The sequence below is a fragment of the Micropterus salmoides genome, unplaced genomic scaffold (assembly GCF_014851395.1).
Source record: "Micropterus salmoides isolate LMB-PRFRI ecotype aquatic unplaced genomic scaffold, ASM1485139v1 Ms_hic_scaffold_2671, whole genome shotgun sequence".
Classification (NCBI taxonomy): domain Eukaryota; kingdom Metazoa; phylum Chordata; class Actinopteri; order Centrarchiformes; family Centrarchidae; genus Micropterus; species Micropterus salmoides.
In genome coordinates this window covers 8,495-18,557 of record NW_024041897.1, presented here as the reverse complement: position 1 = coordinate 18,557, position 10,063 = coordinate 8,495, and the positions used below count along the sequence as shown (strand labels likewise).

The following is a 10,063-nucleotide window of genomic DNA, read 5'->3' as shown; positions in this document are numbered from 1 at the left end:
TGTTGTCTCTGTACCACTCCATTTTAAAGTGGCCAAAAAGTCAGTTCATGCATATTTAATTTACTGTAGTTGCAACTAAATCCAAAAGCGTTGTCATGGTGACACAGGCAGCACCTCGCTCTTCATCCTCAGACTTTCTGTGTACACATCAGTTGCCTTATTTGATTGTTCCTCAGTCCTCATGTGACCCAGAAACTGTTAGTGTTCACCATAATTAAAATAACTTTGGTCATTCTGTCTCTCTTCATCAAGATTTTTCTTTTCACAATCTCTCATTTTCCTTTTGACTTGCATCTTGGCTCTTCTGGATTTTTTTTAACCTTTATTTAACCAGGCAAAATAGTTAAGAACAAAGATTCTATGGACTGGCAAGAGGAGGACATGTGTGAGCTTTAGCTAAATAATACCAAAGATGACTCTTTTTGGTATTTAAAATTTCTTGCGTCACATGTTATGTCTAGGGGAATCAACACAAGCCAAGTGCCTAAATCAGCTACTTGCCAATGAACAAGAAAGGGTGCAGGCCCACCAGGACCCTGATCAGCTCGAGTCACCTTTCACAGTTGATTCACTCATTTCCCACAGAGAATCCGGCCTGGTGTTCCCTTGCATCCGCTGTCGAACTGTGCACTGAGCTTGATGTTTGACTTTATGTAGGGTTCATGGGGAGAGAAACTAATCCAAAAATATGAAGGGATGAGGGCAGAAAGTCATTGACCATCAGGGTCTTGTTATGACCCTGGGGTCATATTTTGTTGTTTATCTCTCCTGGCACTGTCAGCTGTTATCCTCCATTAGAGTGTGTGTGAGTGTATGCAGGTACTGGAGAACAGGTGGACACACTGGATTGGTCTGGTTGAGAGCTGGAGCCTCCTGATTGGGCATCTGGATGACAGCAGCCATCTTAAGCCCTACGGACAAGAACTCTGCCCCTCTCTCTGCCATTCCCAACCTGCCTGAGGACTGTGTGCTATGTCTGTGTTTATTGTACATAGTGAACGGTTGTGACTATATTCAACTTAGATTGTAAGTAGTAACGTAGTCCTTCTGATTGTCTTATGACAACCTGGTTTTGTTGGCTTTGCCATTTTTGTGTCTAGGAAGCAATTTCCTTTTGTTGTAGCTATATTGTGTCAGCTACTAGCAGTGAGTAGGAGTGAGAAGCCCTTTCTTTTGTTTGCACCGTTTTCTCCTGTTTTTGGACTTAGAAGCCTAGTTTTAGAGCTTTGTCTTTTCTTTACCTTTTGGGTTTAGGAAAGATTTAGGTTTTTTCTTAGTGTTTTGGTTGTTGTTTTGGGCACTGCTCATCTCCGAGGTATAATAAAAACTGCTAAATTGTATTTGTTGTGTACTGGCCTTGTTTGGGAATGGGAAGAGTGGGAGGCCACACATTTGTTACCTCCAGGACACCCCTACCTTGGGACGTAACAGTCTAACAAACAAATTCCTTTCTTGTATTCGTCCTCTTCTCATTCTTAAATGTTCTCTCTTTGGTTTTGGTTATTGGACAAGATCTGCCTTACTGGCAACCAAATCAATAAGACAATGATCTGTGTACAAGTGGACATTTTGACCTGATGGAAGCTTATTAAAAATTTTGTGTTTCATCCTCAGGGGACAATAAATATCTACGGTCCATTTCATGAAATCCTGGCTTGTAGTTGAGATATTTTGTATCACCTATATTTCGCACAGACTGACTGAGCAGCATCACCTTCCTTATTTTCCTGCTTTTACCTGAGCAAAAATCAAGAAATAAAAGCACAGGTATTACTCTGCAGCTTTTTTAATTTTTTAGAAATATTAAGAAATGCGTCTTCATCCTGATATGCAGATTGAAGGTGGAGATTTTGGCAGAAACACAGAAGTGCAGAGTCAGTTGCACGTCAGTGGATAAGAAGAGGAAGAAAAGTTTAGTGAGTAAAGTGAGTGAAGTAACAAAAACCACAAAGTTTTTAACATATGTTTTTAAATAATAATACTGTGACAATGTTGTTCTTGCCTCTTCTTCCTTTTAATTATTTATTTATTCAGGGCTGTTTCATTAAGTGCCCAGCTGGAGTGGTGTAAATGGGTTCTACGGAGTGACAAATCCTGCATCTCTGTCTGTAGTCTTGTTGATGAGTCTGTTTGCTGAAATCCAGGAGAGCATTACCTGCCTGACTGCATTGTGCCAGTGTGCCTTAGTTCCACTGAAGGGAAATGTCTGCTTACCAAGACATTTTGGAAACTTCTGTGCTTCCAACAGTTTGGAGAAGGCCCTTTTCTGTTCCAGCATGACTGGACCCCAGTGCAAGCGAGGTCCATAAAGGCATGGTTGAGTGCGTGAGAGAGAGTGTGGTGCTGAAGAACTTGAGTGGTCTACACAGAACCCTGAACGCAACCCTACTGAACACCTTTTGGACTAGAACAGAGATTGCGATACAGGCCCTCTCATCCAACATCAGTGTGTGACCTCACAAATGCTCTTGATAAACAGTCAAAATTCCCCAAGAAAACTCTAATCATCTTCCTGCTTCAATGATTCCACCTTAATCTTAATAGAACTACTAATGGGTCCTAAGGTGTAAAATGAATGGGAGTGTCCCTCCCAAATGGACTTTATAATTCCATAACTTTCAAAATGTAATGCAAATTAGTTTACATGGACACAAGCAATTACAAAAACTGGCCTGAGTAAAACTTCATTAGCAGCACTTAAATTGTTTTGAACAGTTTTTCCTTAATGGCCTCCTCCTGAGCTTTTTCTGCCTTTAACTTTAACATTTCATTGAATTTCAAGGTTTTTCCTTCATGTCTTCTGTCTCTTGAAGGATTGGAGTTTACAATCCTCATCACACTCTTTTCGGAGTGTCTCTCAAAGGTAATCCACGTCTCGGCAGGGTTCTTCTCAGGCATTCAGCTGCTGCTGTATACACAAATCCATTTTGTTTTGGAGCTTGAAGTTGAACTCCTGAATTATATTTTAAGGGCCTCTTTTTCTTTTTTCCAGATGTTCAAGTTTAGCTTCAAGCACAGCCTGATGCCTCTGTTTGGACCTTCTCTTCCAAGTAACATGTTTCTTGTTGGAGAACATTGTCTTCCTCAGAGGTTTGGTGCTTCTCTTGGGCACAGACATAATTTTGTGTTTTGTAGGAAAATCTGGCTCCTGAATTTTACTCTCTTGCTCCATCCGAGAGCTTTCTCTGCACTCTTAGCCTCGTTCTTTTCAGACAACTTTAAGGTCAAGTTATTCTCTTTGCAGCTCATTTTCACACATAATTTTGCCAATCTTGCCCTCAAAGATCTTCATATTTTTAATAAATCCCTTCTTAAGAATGCTAAATTGTCATCGTCCAGCGAAGGTTAAAGCCAAGGGCAACTGGACTTGGTTGGACTTGGATACTCTATGACCTGGATGACTGAGAATCTTCATAGACATAAATTGTCATCAGTTTTTCGTTCTCAAATAATGTCAAAAATGTAAACAAATCAAATCCAGTTGGCTTGTTGAATCACATGTTATCTAACATAGGGTGCAGCTGTTTGCTCATAATATGAAAACTTTACTTAGCCCAATTGAAATTAAATGACATGTTTTTTTGCTGCAGCATAAATGTCTGCTCTGTAAATCTCACGTCCTGTGTTCTCCTTTTGTGAAAATAGCAGCCTGCTACACAACCAGAGCCATTTCAGTACCATTTGTCCCATTTGAGAATAATGTTATTATATTATTGGAATATTAATTATCAATATCAGTAAAGTGTTATCTTAACCTGCATAATACATCATGATTTATTTGTGATGAACTTTGTATTATTTTATTTGTATGAATAATAAAAGGATGGGGAAAAAATGGACGACTAACTCTGGTGCTTTACATAAATAATGATTAAACAGCTTAATTTGGCCAAAACATGGATTTATGCCTGACTCATTTTTCATCCAAACTTTAAAATAAAGGTGGAGCTGCCACTCACTCCAGTGTTCCCCTAAACATCAGACCCATCAAGATGTTTTTCTGGACCACTGTACTGTTCCCCTGCCTTGTGGCTACTGAGAAGTTCTTTCAACATGCATGTTATGTATGTGTTAATATTAGGTTAGTATTAGTTAGTATCTGTCAAAGCACTGTTGTTCAAATGAACGTCTGTGTAGGTCAACTTCTTTCTTCCCTCTGTTCTCTCAACAATTCTGTGTCCACACATTTATCTGATGTCATCAGGGACAGTAAACAATTAAAAGGCAACTGAAGTGAATTAACACAAAGTATTCTGTGTGGAGAAGAAACAGAAAAATACAAAAGTATATTTCATTTAGGAGTAAGTCAAACTTTTTAAAGTCTGTTCCTGAGAATAAACTCCCCTCTTGGCTCAGTCAGCTCCCAATGTAAGGTCTTCCAACATTACATTACTTTGTCAGCTTATTCTTAATGTCAAAATACAGTGGACTTTATATTTGAATCTCTCATACTTGTGTCACTAAAAACATTATCACATTATCACTGTTTATTTTCCTGTTTACCATTTACTTTGCTTCAAACATCAACTGTTTTTTTTTGTCATCTGCTTCTGCTCTTCCCCTCTTCACCCGGAGATTACTTGTCTTAGATAGATCTTGGCTTAATTTCAGAGAAACAAAAAAGGTAGTATGATCGTGTTGTTTTTGCAAGTATTGTCATCATTATCAGTAACTTTGGGGTGGGTCATTCATAACTGAAATGTCATGTGGCGTACTTATGTTGTGCAAGATATGGGGGAAAAAAACATTTTTATGTAATGTACTTAGTATCAGATAACAAGATCAGGACTCTACAAACATGCTACTATAGCAGCTCTGTGTACACGGCACAGCAGTGATGTGGGCTAAATGCTACAATCGGCATGCTAACATGATCATAATAACAATGCTAACATGCTGATGTTTAGCAGGTAAAGTGTTTACTGTGTAAACCATCTTTGTTTTGCGTGTTAAGACGCAGTCTTGTGGGTATTTGGTCAAAACCACAAGAAGACCAACTGGACAAAGAGATATTGGACTAGAGGAAAAAGTATGGTGATCACCAAACTTAAACAAATAAATCCTGCCTTAGGTGGACACAAATGTCTTTCCAAAATCTAGTCCGTCTAATACAACTACTAATGTCAAACTCATGGTGGTGCTGTAAGAAAAAGTGAGGAGATGATTAAAGTAAAAAGGATTCACCGCGAATGCTGTGAAAACTTTCACCAGCTGTTTACACTACAAGATCAGAGGATCACCAGAGTCATTAGGATTCTGGGGATCAAAAACTTCATGGCAGTAGTTTGTTGCAAAATCTCAAAATAATTGTTGAGATATTTTAGTCTGGACCAAAATTTTACAGTATACAAAAATGAGTGATGTTATCTCCTTCATGAAATAACAAAATATGTTTTACAGTTTTTTTTACTAAATAATCCAAACTGTAAAACATAATAGTACTGTTATGCAAGGGTTCCCAAATGATTCACAAACAGACTGGATGGATGCTGAGCCAGGCTTTAATCAGAGAGATCAGAAAGTCAGAGGACTTTGATGCTTAACAGAAGAAGAGTCCAGTCACATGAGCTGTAAATGCTGAGGACGGACAGACGAGTCAAAAAATAGGAAGATATCTCATTAACCTTGTCATACTGTACATAGATAGATGGATTCACGGTGCCACTTTCCGATGTGACCAGGCACTGAGATGAGAGTTGTTAAATGAAAACAAATTATTTTGATACAGTCTTTTAGTATGAAATGAAAAAGTGCATTTTAAGCATAAATAATTTCTTTGTCTCAGTCACAGTGGGTTCATGGGACTGCTGTGCATTCGAGTTCAGGTTCTAATAAAGCTACAGGGACGCACACTGATGTGGTGGGAGGATTGTATTAGAAGCAGAGAATAAAAGATTATTAAAGAATAAGAGTCTACAGCCATGCACAGAGGAGCTTTGAACTAAATGCTCACATCAGCATGCTAACATGCTTACAATGATTATGGTAGCATGTTGATTGTGATTGTGAATTTGCAGGCCCAAACAGAGTCAGAGTTGCATCATCTTTTATGACTAAACGTTGAACTGTTGCCGGTGTTCTGATGATCTATGCTGCCTTGCCGAAAAATGCTACCAGAGCGCAAATCGATAGACTCGATTCTACTCGGCCCTGCTCCGTTTTCCATTGCAGACAGTACCCAGAGATAGTACGTAGCTTGTCGTCATAGCGACACCACACACAACTGCCGCGACATAATGTTCAATGCGACACACACACCACCGATCCACAAACAGCTGTCTCTTGATTTAAGTTAAAATGTTTCAACATTCCTCAGAATGGAAAGACAGATAAGCGGTATGAAAACCTTCCAGCTGTGTTTTCCTCTGCCGTTGTTGCTGCAGCGGTCTGTGCCGGCGGGAGCAGAGGGCTCTGTGAGCGGGCGGCTGGCCGGAGGTGAGGTGATATGAAAAAAAGTACCTGGAAGCAAGTACAGGTCCAACATTTCTACAATGGAAAACCAAACAAGGGCGAGTCGAGACAAAGGGCCTCCGCTCAGACTAGCTTGGTTTGAGGGCGTGCCTGACCCTGCTAGCCGCTTGGCAAGCTTTATGACGCGTTTTCACTGTGACGTCACAAGTAAAGGAAGTGCTGGACTACAAACCAGTTGTTTTCAAGCGGTGCAGAGCAGAGCTTTCTGGGGGAGATGGGAACTCCCTTTGGGCTTTTTCACTTTGCAAACCTGTTACATGCACAAAAAGATATAACTCAATAAGGAGAGGGGAAAAGACAAAAAGCAGAATACCACCTCTTTAAAGAAATCTGGCTCATCACACGTTAACTTTGTAATCTTTTCTGAAGAACTTATTCTACACCCTGCAGATCAATACAACCTGAATCACAGCGGTCCCGAGAACTTTTCTGCCTCTGTGACTGAACCTGCTGCCCTCAACCTGAAGTGGAGGGCTGGTTGTGACTGGAAACAGGCGGCTGGACATAACAATATTGTGCAATGTTGTTTCTGTCAACACAGCTGGTGCAGCGCACATTGTTACGTCCCCCCTCACAACGGAATATGGTGTGCCGATTGACAGCATTCCCCAGCTGGGTAAGGGCTGTATCCCGGTATGTGTTTGAGAAGTTTGTCGAATCTCTGGGTATGAATAATTTAGTAAAAACAAAAGCATGACCACCCACACGCCTATTGAGCTTGCCCCAGTTCCTGTTAAGTGGACACTGAGGACATGGGAGGCATAAACATAGAAAAGCAAAAAATTATCTTCAGCATTATGATGGTCGAGCAAGCCTTGCATATTGGCCAAAACACGTAACTCTGCATGATCAGCTCCTTTCAGAAATTTGGCTGCAACCACCCTGTTGCCGATGTACACCTGGTTTTTGTTCATCATATTCCTCACTTTGTTACCAAGATCAGTTTTAAAGACTTGCTGAAAGTTCTGGTCCTGGTTCTGGTTCTGGTTCTGTGGGATCATTACAGCCAAACTGAACATGCCATCAGTTCCGTACCTAAGAAATAGACAAACTAAATGTCAGGTATAACAAATCATGTGATAGCTCATTTCATGCTAAACATATACTGTATTTGTTAATAATTAGAAGTGTGGATCACATTTATTGAAAATATTATTTCATTATCTTTTTGAGACAAGCAGCAAAAAGCTAGCACAGGGGTAAGATTTAAAGGTATTTAGAAACCAGTAATTTAGAGCCGGAATAATTAGTCAATTAATCAATTTGTCCATCGACAGAAAGAGCATCCGGCCCTTTTAACAAATCTATATCAAGGTTGTAAAGACAGAGATTGTTGTGTTTCTCTCAAAATACAGAATTCAGTGAAGGAGGCAGAAGTTAACTTACTTTCCTAAGATGCGATCTACAAATCTAGCAAGGATCTCCGGGGTCACAGCATCCACACTGTTTCCAACAGACAGAACGAAGGCCAGCATCACCGCCATCCAGCACAGACCAGCCATCTGCACACAGATCAGGTTTATTGATTGAGCATTTTATAAAAACAACAGCATCATACAGAGGATTCAAAACAACTATAATATGTCCGAAGCATGTTGTCTGCAGGCTTTCACACATTATTTCATATATTTTGCACTTCAAATACTACAAATAAAATTAATTAGTAATTGGTTTCTACATTCACACTTAGAGTAACACTAAAACAGAAACAAGCTTTCACCTCTCTGGACATCAGCACATTTAACACAACCAGAGATATTAATAACGCAGCTACCTACAAACTTCAATGTAATAAATACCACGATTCACATTAATTCACTGAAATAGCCCAAAAATCTCAGCTGAATTTCCAGAAATACTGATTTTCTTTAGAAACTGAATGGTTTTTTTTCCTGGTTTAGTCTGTTTTGTTTGAAGCACCCTGGCCATTTGTGTATGTATCATCAATATAGTACAATACCATTTAGCTTAAAATTACATATATACATTTTATTCGAAGTATTCATTCCATACATTATGTAGTCTGGACTTGCTGGAGGTGTTACATTTTTCTGTGGTTATTTGTGTGTCTGTAGTGTTCTATCTGAAAAATAACCCTGTATTATTTCTCAACATAAAAGCAAAGAGAAAATTAATGGCTGACCAGAAATGTGTCAGATAAATCTGAGATAAGATACTGCTTCTGTCATTTACAGAGTACACTTAAAGAAAGTCACACAAATAAAATGAGCCACTTGTTGAACATCATCAGCTTTTGAAAAAAAGTGGTGTATGTGTGCCAGAGCCATGGAAATAGATTTTAGCCTCAGAGGTGCAGTTTATTTGGATATATTTAGATTGTGCAGTTTAAATGTGGGGCTTTAACAAAATGTTCAGAGTGGCACCATCCCGTTATATAAAATTCAAAAATATTCAAAATCTTTCACAGAAAAAACAACGTTTTGTGTCTCTTTGTGGATGTTTGAGTGACTTTCCAAAAGAGACGTCTCTAGGATTAATGAACTAATTAGCAGTGTTGGGCAAGTTACTCAGAAATGGTAATATATTACTTATTACTCCTTAAAAAAGTAGCCTAATAATATTACTTTACTTATTACTGGATGATAAAAGGAAGTAGTTACGTTACAACCCCCGTAGTGTGAACGCCACAAAGACTTCAAGACTCCCGTCACAAGACGGCAAGTTGTGTAGTGTGAACGGCACAGCCATCAGCCGACGCTGAAAGTCGTGTATTCTGCACAAGCATTTAGTTTTTGGCTAACAGCTGACTTGAACAACCGCTGAGCTGCCATAGAGTCGCGCATTCACGTCAAGGACAGTGTGTTCAGTAAGGCAGTAACTTGCTACTTGGATTAGTAACTGTAATAATATCACTGTGTAATAAATAAACCTTTTTGAACTGTACTGTACTGTGTGTGTGTGTGTGTGTTTGTGTAACGGTGCTAATGTAAAGATCTCTAGATGAAGAGTCAGCCATTGCCACTCCCGGCTTCTGGAGGCCTTAATGTGGCTGCATTAACTTTTTGGGAAACAAATTGCGCAAGTTGAGTTATAATTTTCACTTAAACATTGCTAGCTTCCTCTTTAGAATCAAGCTAAAAACAGCCAAGTGAAAATCTTTTACCTTATTTGTTGGAGAGAGATGTCTGATGGATGCTGTCCACTTCTTTAGTTTTCTTCTGTGTTACAAGTGAAGGTCCTGCTGCAGTGAGTTCAGTCAGAAGGAAGGGCTTCTTTATAGAGGAGAGGTTGACCACAGTCAAACCCTCAGAGTGGCACCATGCCCTTATTTGAACATATTTATTTGAACAAAAATCAGGAAGAAGGAAGAAGTTTGATATTAAAAGTTAAAACACAGTAGGTCTTTCTTGTGAAATGCATTTCAGATTTTACATCTGGACCAAAGGAAACCCAATGAGCACTTACTATATTCACATTTTAATGCATTTAACATATGTGGTTTAGCTTTTAAATAGCCTGGGTATAACACCACTTTGGGCCAAGCAGTAAACACATCACTAAATAAATGAATGCATAAAATGCATGCATATGCTTATGTTGTTATATACCAACAAAGGCACACTGACAGACA

At 39.2% G+C, this 10,063-nt stretch overlaps 1 long non-coding RNA gene across 1 annotated transcript; it reads right to left on the bottom strand.

The window, feature by feature from the left end:
• Positions 1 to 7,231: 7,231 nt before the first annotated feature.
• LOC119919324 lies at positions 7,232 to 9,721 on the bottom strand. Its single transcript, XR_005447674.1, has 3 exons — positions 9,596 to 9,721; positions 7,858 to 7,973; positions 7,232 to 7,506 (listed from the first exon to the last, which is right to left on the bottom strand). It is a non-coding gene; the product is annotated as an uncharacterized LOC119919324 (long non-coding RNA).
• Between the last annotated feature and the right edge of the window lie 342 nt (positions 9,722 to 10,063).